The sequence below is a fragment of the Bubalus kerabau genome, unplaced genomic scaffold, assembly GCF_029407905.1.
Source record: "Bubalus kerabau isolate K-KA32 ecotype Philippines breed swamp buffalo unplaced genomic scaffold, PCC_UOA_SB_1v2 scaffold_70, whole genome shotgun sequence".
Taxonomy (NCBI): Eukaryota; Metazoa; Chordata; class Mammalia; order Artiodactyla; family Bovidae; genus Bubalus; species Bubalus kerabau.
In genome coordinates, this window is record NW_026577924.1 from 1,452 (window position 1) to 19,013 (window position 17,562).

Below are 17,562 nucleotides of genomic sequence, written 5' to 3' on the forward strand. Positions count from 1 at the left end.
GTCTCCCGCTCTACTCCTTTCTTCCTGGACGCCTTAGGGGTTCATCATGGAGATTTGAAATAAAGTTCACCAAAGTCATATGTGTTGAATCAAGATTTTGCATTTCACCATCTCTCAAAAACGAAGAGTGCTTAACCTGCACAGGTTTCTTTCAAAAAAGTCAATAGCTTTTCAGTTCTGGGGTTTCTCTCTTGCCTTGTTCAAGTAGCCTTAAGAGTAAAAATCAACGAAAACTAAAGAAAGATTCCAAGATACCAACAAAGGACACCTTCTGTTTCTTCAATCATCTTTCCACTTAGTAGCACACGAGCTCTTTTCTTTGTATTTTGCCTAGGGAATTCGCAATGTGCTGGTTCAGATGGCAAGGCATCCGCCCGCAGGAGACTCGGGTTTGACCCCTGGGTCGGGAAGATCCCCTGGAGAAGGTAATGGCAACCCACTCCAGTATTCTCGCCTGGGAAATGCCACGGACAGAGGAGCCTGATGGGCCGCACTCCATGCGTCCTATAAGAGTTGGGCTCAACCCAGCAACTACAAACAGAAGTATTTCCAAAGACCACACTCGTGTGTGTGTGTGTGTGTGTGTGTGTGTGTGTGTGTGTGTGTCTGTCTGTCTGTCTGTGTGCCTGCCTGTGGTTCGTCTGCTCTCTCAGGAAGGTCGGGTGCTTGGCGGGCGGCGTGGGGACAAGGGGGGCGCCTCGGTAGGGCAAAGGGGCGGGGCTGAGGCGCTCCGGTCGACCGCGCCTCCGTGGCTCCCGGTGGGTTTGGGCAGCGGGCAGGTGCCGGGCAAGTTGGGCGCTCAAGATTCGCTGAGCCTAGGCCCGCAGGAGGTTCGGAGGCCCCCGGGCCGCGGGGATCGGGAGGCGGCGGGCCCCGAAGACCGACACCTCCGGGGTCGCGCGGCCCTGAGCAGCGAACGGGATGGGGGGGGGCGGGGAGGCGCCGCTCAGCCAGCGCGGCCGGGTCTGGAGTGGCCGGGGGTGGGAGGGCGCCGAGACCTCCGCACCCCTCAGCCCACCCCCCAGGCCCCGCGCGCACGCACGCACGCCCTCCCGGTCACTGGGGGGTCCTGGAAGCCCATCGGGCCCCCGGGCCCGGCCAGGCGGTTGCTGGTCTGGTGTTGGCGGTGTTCGGGGGCCGGGCCGGCGTCAGCAGGCTGGAGTGCGGTCGCGGGTCGTGCGGCTCAAGTACAGCACGGCCCCCCGAGGAGAGGGGCGGCCCGTTGGCCCGACCTGCAGGTCAGAGCGAAAGGGAGGCGAAGCGCAAGGCTCTTAGGGCGCCCCGCGGCGGCCGCGCCCGTCTCCGGCCCTATCGGCCTGAAGGCGCCCGATCTCGTCTGATCTCGGAAGCTAAGCAGGGTCGGGCCTGTTCAGTATCTTGGATGGGAGACCACCTGGGAATTCCGGGTGCTGGAGGCTTTTTTGCCTACCAGAAGAGGTCCTTTAGCCCCCGCCCCGCGTCCCAATTCTTGGACCCACACCCCCCTCGCCCCCCCGCCACCCCCGCAGCCCCAGCCCCTCCCGGGGCGGGGGGAGTGAGTGGGTGGCCGGGGCCCCGACTCCCGCTGCAGACCTGGGTTGCCTCCCCGCGGCCCGCGAGCCCCTCCGCCTTCGCATTCGGCTTTCAGGAAACCAGACGACCGGCCGTCCCGTCTCCCTCTGGGGCTCCTTTGGCTTGCCTCAGGCAATCCCGGGGCTTGCACCGACTCCAGCCAGAGCCCCAGCCCCCGCCCCACCCCCAGCCTCGCAGGCGATCGCGCATGCGCATGCGAGCGCGCGCACAGATCGATGTGCCCAAACGGGGCATCTAGCTTGTTGGCTTGTACTGGGGGTGGATCTATGCCTGGGAGTGGGACTGCTGAACCATAGGCTACTTCTACTTTTAGTTCCTTCGCGAACCTCCATACTCTTTTCCATCCCGGCTGTACCAACTCCCATTCCTACTCAGCGTGGAGGAGAGTTCCCTTTGCTCCACAGCTTCTCCAGCATCTGCTATGGACAGACATTGCAATGAGGCCCAATCGGACTCGGGCGAAGTGGTCCCTCCTTGGCGTTTGGAGTTGAGTCTCTCCAATCATTAGTGACGTGGAGCAAGATGACCGTTTGGAAATGCAGATGCAATTCTCTCACCATCCTGCTCCAACGGCTCTTGTATTTTCCCATCATATTGAAGATACGACCAATTCCCTTCATGCCTGCTCCTCACGTTCTTCTCGGATGTCTTTTCCCTGGAATGCCCTCTGCACTCTTTGGCTTCCATCCCATAGGGCATTTTCATTTCTTGAACGTCCTAAGTTTCCCTGGTCACCTAGACTTCCAGGATGCTGTTTTCCCTGCCTGAAATTCTTCCTGCATCTCAACCCTGGTTTACGTAGGTTCCACCTATGGACCTCAACGCAATGGTTACTCTGAAAAGCCTTCCCTGACACCCAGGTTTTGGTGAGGGTAGAGGCCCCTCGACAAGTTCTCCAAGGATCTGCCTGTGATGTATCATTAGATTCGTCTCAGTGAAAGCAGGAACTCTGTGTCTGCTTCTCTCCGCCTTCTAGTTCCAGAAACTTATTACATGCCTCCCAGCTCATCGTAGGTGCTCAGGATTTACTTAGTGTGTGAAAGACAGAAAAGTTCTTGGAAGCCTCAAGGTGTCACTTGGCTCGGCACTTTTGATCTCTTTGTGTATTTGGCGATTCCATTCTTTCCTTTCCTGGGTTCATGTGTACGCTATATTCAAGGCACAATCTAAGGCATTAAGACATATCCATCAGTATGGGTTCTTGCTTTCAAGGAACTCGTACAGCAGATTTCTACAGTTTAGGGCTTTTCAAATGCTCTAGAAGAATGTGAACGTTCAGTGTGATCCATTTTCATTTCCAAGAAAGATCGTTTGACTTCCATAGCAAAGGTGGAGACCTTCCGACGTGTAGTCCAATACTTAGACCTTGACCATGTCAGGCAAGTCTTGCGGTTCCTTCTGGAGGTGTGTGGCTCTTGCAGAAACGTGAAGATCTTCCATCGTCCTCGGACTTTGGTGTCATTTGCAATCATCAAGAAAGCTTCCAGGTATAGGTTCCAGACCACCACCGCACACACTCGGTAGGCAACGGAGTGGATTCCAGGAATATGCGTTGTTAACCAGCATCACCGTTGATATTGTTGCTGCACGCTCTATGCAGTGGCCAGGGCCTGGATTGTCCACTGGGTCTCATGTGGAATGGAAAGAAGGGCTTCCCCCACCCCCCACCCCACCCCCCACTGTTGACAGCCTTGTGACTAGAAACGGGCCCCGAAACAAGAATCAGACAAACCAGATAAGCCCAGATGGTAGTCCATGAGATGAAGGAACTAAGCAGCTGGTTGGGATGGCGCCAAGGGGAAAGGTTGCTCTTTTTGTCTCCCGCTCTACTCCTTTCTTCCTGGACGCCTTAGGGGTTCATCATGGAGATTTGAAATAAAGTTCACCAAAGTCATATGTGTTGAATCAAGATTTTGCATTTCACCATCTCTCAAAAACGAAGAGTGCTTAACCTGCACAGGTTTCTTTCAAAAAAGTCAATAGCTTTTCAGTTCTGGGGTTTCTCTCTTGCCTTGTTCAAGTAGCCTTAAGAGTAAAAATCAACGAAAACTAAAGAAAGATTCCAAGATACCAACAAAGGACACCTTCTGTTTCTTCAATCATCTTTCCACTTAGTAGCACACGAGCTCTTTTCTTTGTATTTTGCCTAGGGAATTCGCAATGTGCTGGTTCAGATGGCAAGGCATCCGCCCGCAGGAGACTCGGGTTTGACCCCTGGGTCGGGAAGATCCCCTGGAGAAGGTAATGGCAACCCACTCCAGTATTCTCGCCTGGGAAATGCCACGGACAGAGGAGCCTGATGGGCCGCACTCCATGCGTCCTATAAGAGTTGGGCTCAACCCAGCAACTACAAACAGAAGTATTTCCAAAGACCACACTCGTGTGTGTGTGTGTGTGTGTGTGTGTGTGTGTGTGTGTCTGTCTGTCTGTGTGCCTGCCTGTGGTTCGTCTGCTCTCTCAGGAAGGTCGGGTGCTTGGCGGGCGGCGTGGGGACAAGGGGGGCGCCTCGGTAGGGCAAAGGGGCGGGGCTGAGGCGCTCCGGTCGACCGCGCCTCCGTGGCTCCCGGTGGGTTTGGGCAGCGGGCAGGTGCCGGGCAAGTTGGGCGCTCAAGATTCGCTGAGCCTAGGCCCGCAGGAGGTTCGGAGGCCCCCGGGCCGCGGGGATCGGGAGGCGGCGGGCCCCGAAGACCGACACCTCCGGGGTCGCGCGGCCCTGAGCGGCGAACGGGATGGGGGGGGGCGGGGAGGCGCCGCTCAGCCAGCGCGGCCGGGTCTGGAGTGGCCGGGGGTGGGAGGGCGCCGAGACCTCCGCACCCCTCAGCCCACCCCCCAGGCCCCGCGCGCACGCACGCACGCCCTCCCGGTCACTGGGGGGTCCTGGAAGCCCATCGGGCCCCCGGGCCCGGCCAGGCGGTTGCTGGTCTGGTGTTGGCGGTGTTCGGGGGCCGGGCCGGCGTCAGCAGGCTGGAGTGCGGTCGCGGGTCGTGCGGCTCAAGTACAGCACGGCCCCCCGAGGAGAGGGGCGGCCCGTTGGCCCGACCTGCAGGTCAGAGCGAAAGGGAGGCGAAGCGCAAGGCTCTTAGGGCGCCCCGCGGCGGCCGCGCCCGTCTCCGGCCCTATCGGCCTGAAGGCGCCCGATCTCGTCTGATCTCGGAAGCTAAGCAGGGTCGGGCCTGTTCAGTATCTTGGATGGGAGACCACCTGGGAATTCCGGGTGCTGGAGGCTTTTTTGCCTACCAGAAGAGGTCCTTTAGCCCCCGCCCCGCGTCCCAATTCTTGGACCCACACCCCCCTCGCCCCCCCGCCACCCCCGCAGCCCCAGCCCCTCCCGGGGCGGGGGGAGTGAGTGGGTGGCCGGGGCCCCGACTCCCGCTGCAGACCTGGGTTGCCTCCCTGCGGCCCGCGAGCCCCTCCGCCTTCGCATTCGGCTTTCAGGAAACCAGACGACCGGCCGTCCCGTCTCCCTCTGGGGCTCCTTTGGCTTGCCTCAGGCAATCCCGGGGCTTGCACCGACTCCAGCCAGAGCCCCAGCCCCCGCCCCACCCCCAGCCTCGCAGGCGATCGCGCATGCGCATGCGAGCGCGCGCACAGATCGATGTGCCCAAACGGGGCATCTAGCTTGTTGGCTTGTACTGGGGGTGGATCTATGCCTGGGAGTGGGACTGCTGAACCATAGGCTACTTCTACTTTTAGTTCCTTCGCGAACCTCCATACTCTTTTCCATCCCGGCTGTACCAACTCCCATTCCTACTCAGCGTGGAGGAGAGTTCCCTTTGCTCCACAGCTTCTCCAGCATCTGCTATGGACAGACATTGCAATGAGGCCCAATCGGACTCGGGCGAAGTGGTCCCTCCTTGGCGTTTGGAGTTGAGTCTCTCCAATCATTAGTGACGTGGAGCAAGATGACCGTTTGGAAATGCAGATGCAATTCTCTCACCATCCTGCTCCAACGGCTCTTGTATTTTCCCATCATATTGAAGATACGACCAATTCCCTTCATGCCTGCTCCTCACGTTCTTCTCGGATGTCTTTTCCCTGGAATGCCCTCTGCACTCTTTGGCTTCCATCCCATAGGGCATTTTCATTTCTTGAACGTCCTAAGTTTCCCTGGTCACCTAGACTTCCAGGATGCTGTTTTCCCTGCCTGAAATTCTTCCTGCATCTCAACCCTGGTTTACGTAGGTTCCACCTATGGACCTCAACGCAATGGTTACTCTGAAAAGCCTTCCCTGACACCCAGGTTTTGGTGAGGGTAGAGGCCCCTCGACAAGTTCTCCAAGGATCTGCCTGTGATGTATCATTAGATTCGTCTCAGTGAAAGCAGGAACTCTGTGTCTGCTTCTCTCCGCCTTCTAGTTCCAGAAACTTATTACATGCCTCCCAGCTCATCGTAGGTGCTCAGGATTTACTTAGTGTGTGAAAGACAGAAAAGTTCTTGGAAGCCTCAAGGTGTCACTTGGCTCGGCACTTTTGATCTCTTTGTGTATTTGGCGATTCCATTCTTTCCTTTCCTGGGTTCATGTGTACGCTATATTCAAGGCACAATCTAAGGCATTAAGACATATCCATCAGTATGGGTTCTTGCTTTCAAGGAACTCGTACAGCAGATTTCTACAGTTTAGGGCTTTTCAAATGCTCTAGAAGAATGTGAACGTTCAGTGTGATCCATTTTCATTTCCAAGAAAGATCGTTTGACTTCCATAGCAAAGGTGGAGACCTTCCGACGTGTAGTCCAATACTTAGACCTTGACCATGTCAGGCAAGTCTTGCGGTTCCTTCTGGAGGTGTGTGGCTCTTGCAGAAACGTGAAGATCTTCCATCGTCCTCGGACTTTGGTGTCATTTGCAATCATCAAGAAAGCTTCCAGGTATAGGTTCCAGACCACCACCGCACACACTCGGTAGGCAACGGAGTGGATTCCAGGAATATGCGTTGTTAACCAGCATCACCGTTGATATTGTTGCTGCACGCTCTATGCAGTGGCCAGGGCCTGGATTGTCCACTGGGTCTCATGTGGAATGGAAAGAAGGGCTTCCCCCACCCCCCACCCCACCCCCCACTGTTGACAGCCTTGTGACTAGAAACGGGCCCCGAAACAAGAATCAGACAAACCAGATAAGCCCAGATGGTAGTCCATGAGATGAAGGAACTAAGCAGCTGGTTGGGATGGCGCCAAGGGGAAAGGTTGCTCTTTTTGTCTCCCGCTCTACTCCTTTCTTCCTGGACGCCTTAGGGGTTCATCATGGAGATTTGAAATAAAGTTCACCAAAGTCATATGTGTTGAATCAAGATTTTGCATTTCACCATCTCTCAAAAACGAAGAGTGCTTAACCTGCACAGGTTTCTTTCAAAAAAGTCAATAGCTTTTCAGTTCTGGGGTTTCTCTCTTGCCTTGTTCAAGTAGCCTTAAGAGTAAAAATCAACGAAAACTAAAGAAAGATTCCAAGATACCAACAAAGGACACCTTCTGTTTCTTCAATCATCTTTCCACTTAGTAGCACACGAGCTCTTTTCTTTGTATTTTGCCTAGGGAATTCGCAATGTGCTGGTTCAGATGGCAAGGCATCCGCCCGCAGGAGACTCGGGTTTGACCCCTGGGTCGGGAAGATCCCCTGGAGAAGGTAATGGCAACCCACTCCAGTATTCTCGCCTGGGAAATGCCACGGACAGAGGAGCCTGATGGGCCGCACTCCATGCGTCCTATAAGAGTTGGGCTCAACCCAGCAACTACAAACAGAAGTATTTCCAAAGACCACACTCGTGTGTGTGTGTGTGTGTGTGTGTGTGTGTGTGTGTGTCTGTCTGTCTGTCTGTGTGCCTGCCTGTGGTTCGTCTGCTCTCTCAGGAAGGTCGGGTGCTTGGCGGGCGGCGTGGGGACAAGGGGGGCGCCTCGGTAGGGCAAAGGGGCGGGGCTGAGGCGCTCCGGTCGACCGCGCCTCCGTGGCTCCCGGTGGGTTTGGGCAGCGGGCAGGTGCCGGGCAAGTTGGGCGCTCAAGATTCGCTGCGCCTAGGCCCGCAGGAGGTTCAGAGGCCCCCGGGCCGCGGGGATCGGGAGGCGGCGGGCCCCGAAGACCGACACCTCCGGGGTCGCGCGGCCCTGAGCGGCGAACGGGATGGGGGGGAGGCGCCGCTCAGCCAGCGCGGCCGGGTCTGGAGTGGCCGGGGGTGGGAGGGCGCCGAGACCTCCGCACCCCTCAGCCCACCCCCCAGGCCCCGCGCGCACGCACGCACGCCCTCCCGGTCACTGGGGGGTCCTGGAAGCCCATCGGGCCCCCGGGCCCGGCCAGGCGGTTGCTGGTCTGGTGTTGGCGGTGTTCGGGGGCCGGGCCGGCGTCAGCAGGCTGGAGTGCGGTCGCGGGTCGTGCGGCTCAAGTACAGCACGGCCCCCCGAGGAGAGGGGCGGCCCGTTGGCCCGACCTGCAGGTCAGAGCGAAAGGGAGGCGAAGCGCAAGGCTCTTAGGGCGCCCCGCGGCGGCCGCGCCCGTCTCCGGCCCTATCGGCCTGAAGGCGCCCGATCTCGTCTGATCTCGGAAGCTAAGCAGGGTCGGGCCTGTTCAGTATCTTGGATGGGAGACCACCTGGGAATTCCGGGTGCTGGAGGCTTTTTTGCCTACCAGAAGAGGTCCTTTAGCCCCCGCCCCGCGTCCCAGTTCTTGGACCCACACCCCCCTCGCCCCCCCGCCACCCCCGCAGCCCCAGCCCCTCCCGGGGCGGGGGGAGTGAGTGGGTGGCCGGGGCCCCGACTCCCGCTGCAGACCTGGGTTGCCTCCCCGCGGCCCGCGAGCCCCTCCGCCTTCGCATTCGGCTTTCAGGAAACCAGACGACCGGCCGTCCCGTCTCCCTCTGGGGCTCCTTTGGCTTGCCTCAGGCAATCCCGGGGCTTGCACCGACTCCAGCCAGAGCCCCAGCCCCCGCCCCACCCCCAGCCTCGCAGGCGATCGCGCATGCGCATGCGAGCGCGCGCACAGATCGATGTGCCCAAACGGGGCATCTAGCTTGTTGGCTTGTACTGGGGGTGGATCTATGCCTGGGAGTGGGACTGCTGAACCATAGGCTACTTCTACTTTTAGTTCCTTCGCGAACCTCCATACTCTTTTCCATCCCGGCTGTACCAACTCCCATTCCTACTCAGCGTGGAGGAGAGTTCCCTTTGCTCCACAGCTTCTCCAGCATCTGCTATGGACAGACATTGCAATGAGGCCCAATCGGACTCGGGCGAAGTGGTCCCTCCTTGGCGTTTGGAGTTGAGTCTCTCCAATCATTAGTGACGTGGAGCAAGATGACCGTTTGGAAATGCAGATGCAATTCTCTCACCATCCTGCTCCAACGGCTCTTGTATTTTCCCATCATATTGAAGATACGACCAATTCCCTTCATGCCTGCTCCTCACGTTCTTCTCGGATGTCTTTTCCCTGGAATGCCCTCTGCACTCTTTGGCTTCCATCCCATAGGGCATTTTCATTTCTTGAACGTCCTAAGTTTCCCTGGTCACCTAGACTTCCAGGATGCTGTTTTCCCTGCCTGAAATTCTTCCTGCATCTCAACCCTGGTTTACGTAGGTTCCACCTATGGACCTCAACGCAATGGTTACTCTGAAAAGCCTTCCCTGACACCCAGGTTTTGGTGAGGGTAGAGGCCCCTCGACAAGTTCTCCAAGGATCTGCCTGTGATGTATCATTAGATTCGTCTCAGTGAAAGCAGGAACTCTGTGTCTGCTTCTCTCCGCCTTCTAGTTCCAGAAACTTATTACATGCCTCCCAGCTCATCGTAGGTGCTCAGGATTTACTTAGTGTGTGAAAGACAGAAAAGTTCTTGGAAGCCTCAAGGTGTCACTTGGCTCGGCACTTTTGATCTCTTTGTGTATTTGGCGATTCCATTCTTTCCTTTCCTGGGTTCATGTGTACGCTATATTCAAGGCACAATCTAAGGCATTAAGACATATCCATCAGTATGGGTTCTTGCTTTCAAGGAACTCGTACAGCAGATTTCTACAGTTTAGGGCTTTTCAAATGCTCTAGAAGAATGTGAACGTTCAGTGTGATCCATTTTCATTTCCAAGAAAGATCGTTTGACTTCCATAGCAAAGGTGGAGACCTTCCGACGTGTAGTCCAATACTTAGACCTTGACCATGTCAGGCAAGTCTTGCGGTTCCTTCTGGAGGTGTGTGGCTCTTGCAGAAACGTGAAGATCTTCCATCGTCCTCGGACTTTGGTGTCATTTGCAATCATCAAGAAAGCTTCCAGGTATAGGTTCCAGACCACCACCGCACACACTCGGTAGGCAACGGAGTGGATTCCAGGAATATGCGTTGTTAACCAGCATCACCGTTGATATTGTTGCTGCACGCTCTATGCAGTGGCCAGGGCCTGGATTGTCCACTGGGTCTCATGTGGAATGGAAAGAAGGGCTTCCCCCACCCCCCACCCCACCCCCCACTGTTGACAGCCTTGTGACTAGAAACGGGCCCCGAAACAAGAATCAGACAAACCAGATAAGCCCAGATGGTAGTCCATGAGATGAAGGAACTAAGCAGCTGGTTGGGATGGCGCCAAGGGGAAAGGTTGCTCTTTTTGTCTCCCGCTCTACTCCTTTCTTCCTGGACGCCTTAGGGGTTCATCATGGAGATTTGAAATAAAGTTCACCAAAGTCATATGTGTTGAATCAAGATTTTGCATTTCACCATCTCTCAAAAACGAAGAGTGCTTAACCTGCACAGGTTTCTTTCAAAAAAGTCAATAGCTTTTCAGTTCTGGGGTTTCTCTCTTGCCTTGTTCAAGTAGCCTTAAGAGTAAAAATCAACGAAAACTAAAGAAAGATTCCAAGATACCAACAAAGGACACCTTCTGTTTCTTCAATCATCTTTCCACTTAGTAGCACACGAGCTCTTTTCTTTGTATTTTGCCTAGGGAATTCGCAATGTGCTGGTTCAGATGGCAAGGCATCCGCCCGCAGGAGACTCGGGTTTGACCCCTGGGTCGGGAAGATCCCCTGGAGAAGGTAATGGCAACCCACTCCAGTATTCTCGCCTGGGAAATGCCACGGACAGAGGAGCCTGATGGGCCGCACTCCATGCGTCCTATAAGAGTTGGGCTCAACCCAGCAACTACAAACAGAAGTATTTCCAAAGACCACACTCGTGTGTGTGTGTGTGTGTGTGTGTGTGTGTGTGTGTCTGTCTGTCTGTCTGTCTGTGTGCCTGCCTGTGGTTCGTCTGCTCTCTCAGGAAGGTCGGGTGCTTGGCGGGCGGCGTGGGGACAAGGGGGGCGCCTCGGTAGGGCAAAGGGGCGGGGCTGAGGCGCTCCGGTCGACCGCGCCTCCGTGGCTCCCGGTGGGTTTGGGCAGCGGGCAGGTGCCGGGCAAGTTGGGCGCTCAAGATTCGCTGCGCCTAGGCCCGCAGGAGGTTCAGAGGCCCCCGGGCCGCGGGGATCGGGAGGCGGCGGGCCCCGAAGACCGACACCTCCGGGGTCGCGCGGCCCTGAGCGGCGAACGGGATGGGGGGGAGGCGCCGCTCAGCCAGCGCGGCCGGGTCTGGAGTGGCCGGGGGTGGGAGGGCGCCGAGACCTCCGCACCCCTCAGCCCACCCCCCAGGCCCCGCGCGCACGCACGCACGCCCTCCCGGTCACTGGGGGGTCCTGGAAGCCCATCGGGCCCCCGGGCCCGGCCAGGCGGTTGCTGGTCTGGTGTTGGCGGTGTTCGGGGGCCGGGCCGGCGTCAGCAGGCTGGAGTGCGGTCGCGGGTCGTGCGGCTCAAGTACAGCACGGCCCCCCGAGGAGAGGGGCGGCCCGTTGGCCCGACCTGCAGGTCAGAGCGAAAGGGAGGCGAAGCGCAAGGCTCTTAGGGCGCCCCGCGGCGGCCGCGCCCGTCTCCGGCCCTATCGGCCTGAAGGCGCCCGATCTCGTCTGATCTCGGAAGCTAAGCAGGGTCGGGCCTGTTCAGTATCTTGGATGGGAGACCACCTGGGAATTCCGGGTGCTGGAGGCTTTTTTGCCTACCAGAAGAGGTCCTTTAGCCCCCGCCCCGCGTCCCAGTTCTTGGACCCACACCCCCCTCGCCCCCCCGCCACCCCCGCAGCCCCAGCCCCTCCCGGGGCGGGGGGAGTGAGTGGGTGGCCGGGGCCCCGACTCCCGCTGCAGACCTGGGTTGCCTCCCCGCGGCCCGCGAGCCCCTCCGCCTTCGCATTCGGCTTTCAGGAAACCAGACGACCGGCCGTCCCGTCTCCCTCTGGGGCTCCTTTGGCTTGCCTCAGGCAATCCCGGGGCTTGCACCGACTCCAGCCAGAGCCCCAGCCCCCGCCCCACCCCCAGCCTCGCAGGCGATCGCGCATGCGCATGCGAGCGCGCGCACAGATCGATGTGCCCAAACGGGGCATCTAGCTTGTTGGCTTGTACTGGGGGTGGATCTATGCCTGGGAGTGGGACTGCTGAACCATAGGCTACTTCTACTTTTAGTTCCTTCGCGAACCTCCATACTCTTTTCCATCCCGGCTGTACCAACTCCCATTCCTACTCAGCGTGGAGGAGAGTTCCCTTTGCTCCACAGCTTCTCCAGCATCTGCTATGGACAGACATTGCAATGAGGCCCAATCGGACTCGGGCGAAGTGGTCCCTCCTTGGCGTTTGGAGTTGAGTCTCTCCAATCATTAGTGACGTGGAGCAAGATGACCGTTTGGAAATGCAGATGCAATTCTCTCACCATCCTGCTCCAACGGCTCTTGTATTTTCCCATCATATTGAAGATACGACCAATTCCCTTCATGCCTGCTCCTCACGTTCTTCTCGGATGTCTTTTCCCTGGAATGCCCTCTGCACTCTTTGGCTTCCATCCCATAGGGCATTTTCATTTCTTGAACGTCCTAAGTTTCCCTGGTCACCTAGACTTCCAGGATGCTGTTTTCCCTGCCTGAAATTCTTCCTGCATCTCAACCCTGGTTTACGTAGGTTCCACCTATGGACCTCAACGCAATGGTTACTCTGAAAAGCCTTCCCTGACACCCAGGTTTTGGTGAGGGTAGAGGCCCCTCGACAAGTTCTCCAAGGATCTGCCTGTGATGTATCATTAGATTCGTCTCAGTGAAAGCAGGAACTCTGTGTCTGCTTCTCTCCGCCTTCTAGTTCCAGAAACTTATTACATGCCTCCCAGCTCATCGTAGGTGCTCAGGATTTACTTAGTGTGTGAAAGACAGAAAAGTTCTTGGAAGCCTCAAGGTGTCACTTGGCTCGGCACTTTTGATCTCTTTGTGTATTTGGCGATTCCATTCTTTCCTTTCCTGGGTTCATGTGTACGCTATATTCAAGGCACAATCTAAGGCATTAAGACATATCCATCAGTATGGGTTCTTGCTTTCAAGGAACTCGTACAGCAGATTTCTACAGTTTAGGGCTTTTCAAATGCTCTAGAAGAATGTGAACGTTCAGTGTGATCCATTTTCATTTCCAAGAAAGATCGTTTGACTTCCATAGCAAAGGTGGAGACCTTCCGACGTGTAGTCCAATACTTAGACCTTGACCATGTCAGGCAAGTCTTGCGGTTCCTTCTGGAGGTGTGTGGCTCTTGCAGAAACGTGAAGATCTTCCATCGTCCTCGGACTTTGGTGTCATTTGCAATCATCAAGAAAGCTTCCAGGTATAGGTTCCAGACCACCACCGCACACACTCGGTAGGCAACGGAGTGGATTCCAGGAATATGCGTTGTTAACCAGCATCACCGTTGATATTGTTGCTGCACGCTCTATGCAGTGGCCAGGGCCTGGATTGTCCACTGGGTCTCATGTGGAATGGAAAGAAGGGCTTCCCCCACCCCCCACCCCACCCCCCACTGTTGACAGCCTTGTGACTAGAAACGGGCCCCGAAACAAGAATCAGACAAACCAGATAAGCCCAGATGGTAGTCCATGAGATGAAGGAACTAAGCAGCTGGTTGGGATGGCGCCAAGGGGAAAGGTTGCTCTTTTTGTCTCCCGCTCTACTCCTTTCTTCCTGGACGCCTTAGGGGTTCATCATGGAGATTTGAAATAAAGTTCACCAAAGTCATATGTGTTGAATCAAGATTTTGCATTTCACCATCTCTCAAAAACGAAGAGTGCTTAACCTGCACAGGTTTCTTTCAAAAAAGTCAATAGCTTTTCAGTTCTGGGGTTTCTCTCTTGCCTTGTTCAAGTAGCCTTAAGAGTAAAAATCAACGAAAACTAAAGAAAGATTCCAAGATACCAACAAAGGACACCTTCTGTTTCTTCAATCATCTTTCCACTTAGTAGCACACGAGCTCTTTTCTTTGTATTTTGCCTAGGGAATTCGCAATGTGCTGGTTCAGATGGCAAGGCATCCGCCCGCAGGAGACTCGGGTTTGACCCCTGGGTCGGGAAGATCCCCTGGAGAAGGTAATGGCAACCCACTCCAGTATTCTCGCCTGGGAAATGCCACGGACAGAGGAGCCTGATGGGCCGCACTCCATGCGTCCTATAAGAGTTGGGCTCAACCCAGCAACTACAAACAGAAGTATTTCCAAAGACCACACTCGTGTGTGTGTGTGTGTGTGTGTGTGTGTGTGTGTGTGTCTGTCTGTCTGTCTGTGTGCCTGCCTGTGGTTCGTCTGCTCTCTCAGGAAGGTCGGGTGCTTGGCGGGCGGCGTGGGGACAAGGGGGGCGCCTCGGTAGGGCAAAGGGGCGGGGCTGAGGCGCTCCGGTCGACCGCGCCTCCGTGGCTCCCGGTGGGTTTGGGCAGCGGGCAGGTGCCGGGCAAGTTGGGCGCTCAAGATTCGCTGCGCCTAGGCCCGCAGGAGGTTCAGAGGCCCCCGGGCCGCGGGGATCGGGAGGCGGCGGGCCCCGAAGACCGACACCTCCGGGGTCGCGCGGCCCTGAGCGGCGAACGGGATGGGGGGGAGGCGCCGCTCAGCCAGCGCGGCCGGGTCTGGAGTGGCCGGGGGTGGGAGGGCGCCGAGACCTCCGCACCCCTCAGCCCACCCCCCAGGCCCCGCGCGCACGCACGCACGCCCTCCCGGTCACTGGGGGGTCCTGGAAGCCCATCGGGCCCCCGGGCCCGGCCAGGCGGTTGCTGGTCTGGTGTTGGCGGTGTTCGGGGGCCGGGCCGGCGTCAGCAGGCTGGAGTGCGGTCGCGGGTCGTGCGGCTCAAGTACAGCACGGCCCCCCGAGGAGAGGGGCGGCCCGTTGGCCCGACCTGCAGGTCAGAGCGAAAGGGAGGCGAAGCGCAAGGCTCTTAGGGCGCCCCGCGGCGGCCGCGCCCGTCTCCGGCCCTATCGGCCTGAAGGCGCCCGATCTCGTCTGATCTCGGAAGCTAAGCAGGGTCGGGCCTGTTCAGTATCTTGGATGGGAGACCACCTGGGAATTCCGGGTGCTGGAGGCTTTTTTGCCTACCAGAAGAGGTCCTTTAGCCCCCGCCCCGCGTCCCAATTCTTGGACCCACACCCCCCTCGCCCCCCCGCCACCCCCGCAGCCCCAGCCCCTCCCGGGGCGGGGGGAGTGAGTGGGTGGCCGGGGCCCCGACTCCCGCTGCAGACCTGGGTTGCCTCCCCGCGGCCCGCGAGCCCCTCCGCCTTCGCATTCGGCTTTCAGGAAACCAGACGACCGGCCGTCCCGTCTCCCTCTGGGGCTCCTTTGGCTTGCCTCAGGCAATCCCGGGGCTTGCACCGACTCCAGCCAGAGCCCCAGCCCCCGCCCCACCCCCAGCCTCGCAGGCGATCGCGCATGCGCATGCGAGCGCGCGCACAGATCGATGTGCCCAAACGGGGCATCTAGCTTGTTGGCTTGTACTGGGGGTGGATCTATGCCTGGGAGTGGGACTGCTGAACCATAGGCTACTTCTACTTTTAGTTCCTTCGCGAACCTCCATACTCTTTTCCATCCCGGCTGTACCAACTCCCATTCCTACTCAGCGTGGAGGAGAGTTCCCTTTGCTCCACAGCTTCTCCAGCATCTGCTATGGACAGACATTGCAATGAGGCCCAATCGGACTCGGGCGAAGTGGTCCCTCCTTGGCGTTTGGAGTTGAGTCTCTCCAATCATTAGTGACGTGGAGCAAGATGACCGTTTGGAAATGCAGATGCAATTCTCTCACCATCCTGCTCCAACGGCTCTTGTATTTTCCCATCATATTGAAGATACGACCAATTCCCTTCATGCCTGCTCCTCACGTTCTTCTCGGATGTCTTTTCCCTGGAATGCCCTCTGCACTCTTTGGCTTCCATCCCATAGGGCATTTTCATTTCTTGAACGTCCTAAGTTTCCCTGGTCACCTAGACTTCCAGGATGCTGTTTTCCCTGCCTGAAATTCTTCCTGCATCTCAACCCTGGTTTACGTAGGTTCCACCTATGGACCTCAACGCAATGGTTACTCTGAAAAGCCTTCCCTGACACCCAGGTTTTGGTGAGGGTAGAGGCCCCTCGACAAGTTCTCCAAGGATCTGCCTGTGATGTATCATTAGATTCGTCTCAGTGAAAGCAGGAACTCTGTGTCTGCTTCTCTCCGCCTTCTAGTTCCAGAAACTTATTACATGCCTCCCAGCTCATCGTAGGTGCTCAGGATTTACTTAGTGTGTGAAAGACAGAAAAGTTCTTGGAAGCCTCAAGGTGTCACTTGGCTCGGCACTTTTGATCTCTTTGTGTATTTGGCGATTCCATTCTTTCCTTTCCTGGGTTCATGTGTACGCTATATTCAAGGCACAATCTAAGGCATTAAGACATATCCATCAGTATGGGTTCTTGCTTTCAAGGAACTCGTACAGCAGATTTCTACAGTTTAGGGCTTTTCAAATGCTCTAGAAGAATGTGAACGTTCAGTGTGATCCATTTTCATTTCCAAGAAAGATCGTTTGACTTCCATAGCAAAGGTGGAGACCTTCCGACGTGTAGTCCAATACTTAGACCTTGACCATGTCAGGCAAGTCTTGCGGTTCCTTCTGGAGGTGTGTGGCTCTTGCAGAAACGTGAAGATCTTCCATCGTCCTCGGACTTTGGTGTCATTTGCAATCATCAAGAAAGCTTCCAGGTATAGGTTCCAGACCACCACCGCACACACTCGGTAGGCAACGGAGTGGATTCCAGGAATATGCGTTGTTAACCAGCATCACCGTTGATATTGTTGCTGCACGCTCTATGCAGTGGCCAGGGCCTGGATTGTCCACTGGGTCTCATGTGGAATGGAAAGAAGGGCTTCCCCCACCCCCCACCCCACCCCCCACTGTTGACAGCCTTGTGACTAGAAACGGGCCCCGAAACAAGAATCAGACAAACCAGATAAGCCCAGATGGTAGTCCATGAGATGAAGGAACTAAGCAGCTGGTTGGGATGGCGCCAAGGGGAAAGGTTGCTCTTTTTGTCTCCCGCTCTACTCCTTTCTTCCTGGACGCCTTAGGGGTTCATCATGGAGATTTGAAATAAAGTTCACCAAAGTCATATGTGTTGAATCAAGATTTTGCATTTCACCATCTCTCAAAAACGAAGAGTGCTTAACCTGCACAGGTTTCTTTCAAAAAAGTCAATAGCTTTTCAGTTCTGGGGTTTCTCTCTTGCCTTGTTCAAGTAGCCTTAAGAGTAAAAATCAACGAAAACTAAAGAAAGATTCCAAGATACCAACAAAGGACACCTTCTGTTTCTTCAATCATCTTTCCACTTAGTAGCACACGAGCTCTTTTCTTTGTATTTTGCCTAGGGAATTCGCAATGTGCTGGTTCAGATGGCAAGGCATCCGCCCGCAGGAGACTCGGGTTTGACCCCTGGGTCGGGAAGATCCCCTGGAGAAGGTAATGGCAACCCACTCCAGTATTCTCGCCTGGGAAATGCCACGGACAGAGGAGCCTGATGGGCCGCACTCCATGCGTCCTATAAGAGTTGGGCTCAACCCAGCAACTACAAACAGAAGTATTTCCAAAGACCACACTCGTGTGTGTGTGTGTGTGTGTGTGTGTGTGTGTGTGTGTCTGTCTGTCTGTCTGTGTGCCTGCCTGTGGTTCGTCTGCTCTCTCAGGAAGGTCGGGTG

The 17,562-nt window shown here is 56.5% G+C and overlaps 5 pseudogenes; all 5 read left to right on the top strand.

Moving 5' to 3' along the window:
• The first annotated feature begins 1,298 nt into the window (after positions 1-1,298).
• Positions 1,299-1,418, top strand: LOC129641046 (uncharacterized; annotated as a pseudogene).
• Positions 1,419-4,678: 3,260 nt separating this feature from the next.
• On the top strand, positions 4,679-4,798 carry LOC129641058 (uncharacterized; annotated as a pseudogene).
• A 3,257-nt stretch (positions 4,799-8,055) lies between these two features.
• LOC129641066 (uncharacterized) lies at positions 8,056-8,175 on the top strand (annotated as a pseudogene).
• A 3,259-nt stretch (positions 8,176-11,434) lies between these two features.
• On the top strand, positions 11,435-11,554 carry LOC129641067 (uncharacterized; annotated as a pseudogene).
• A 3,257-nt stretch (positions 11,555-14,811) lies between these two features.
• On the top strand, positions 14,812-14,931 carry LOC129641068 (uncharacterized; annotated as a pseudogene).
• Positions 14,932-17,562: the final 2,631 nt, after the last annotated feature.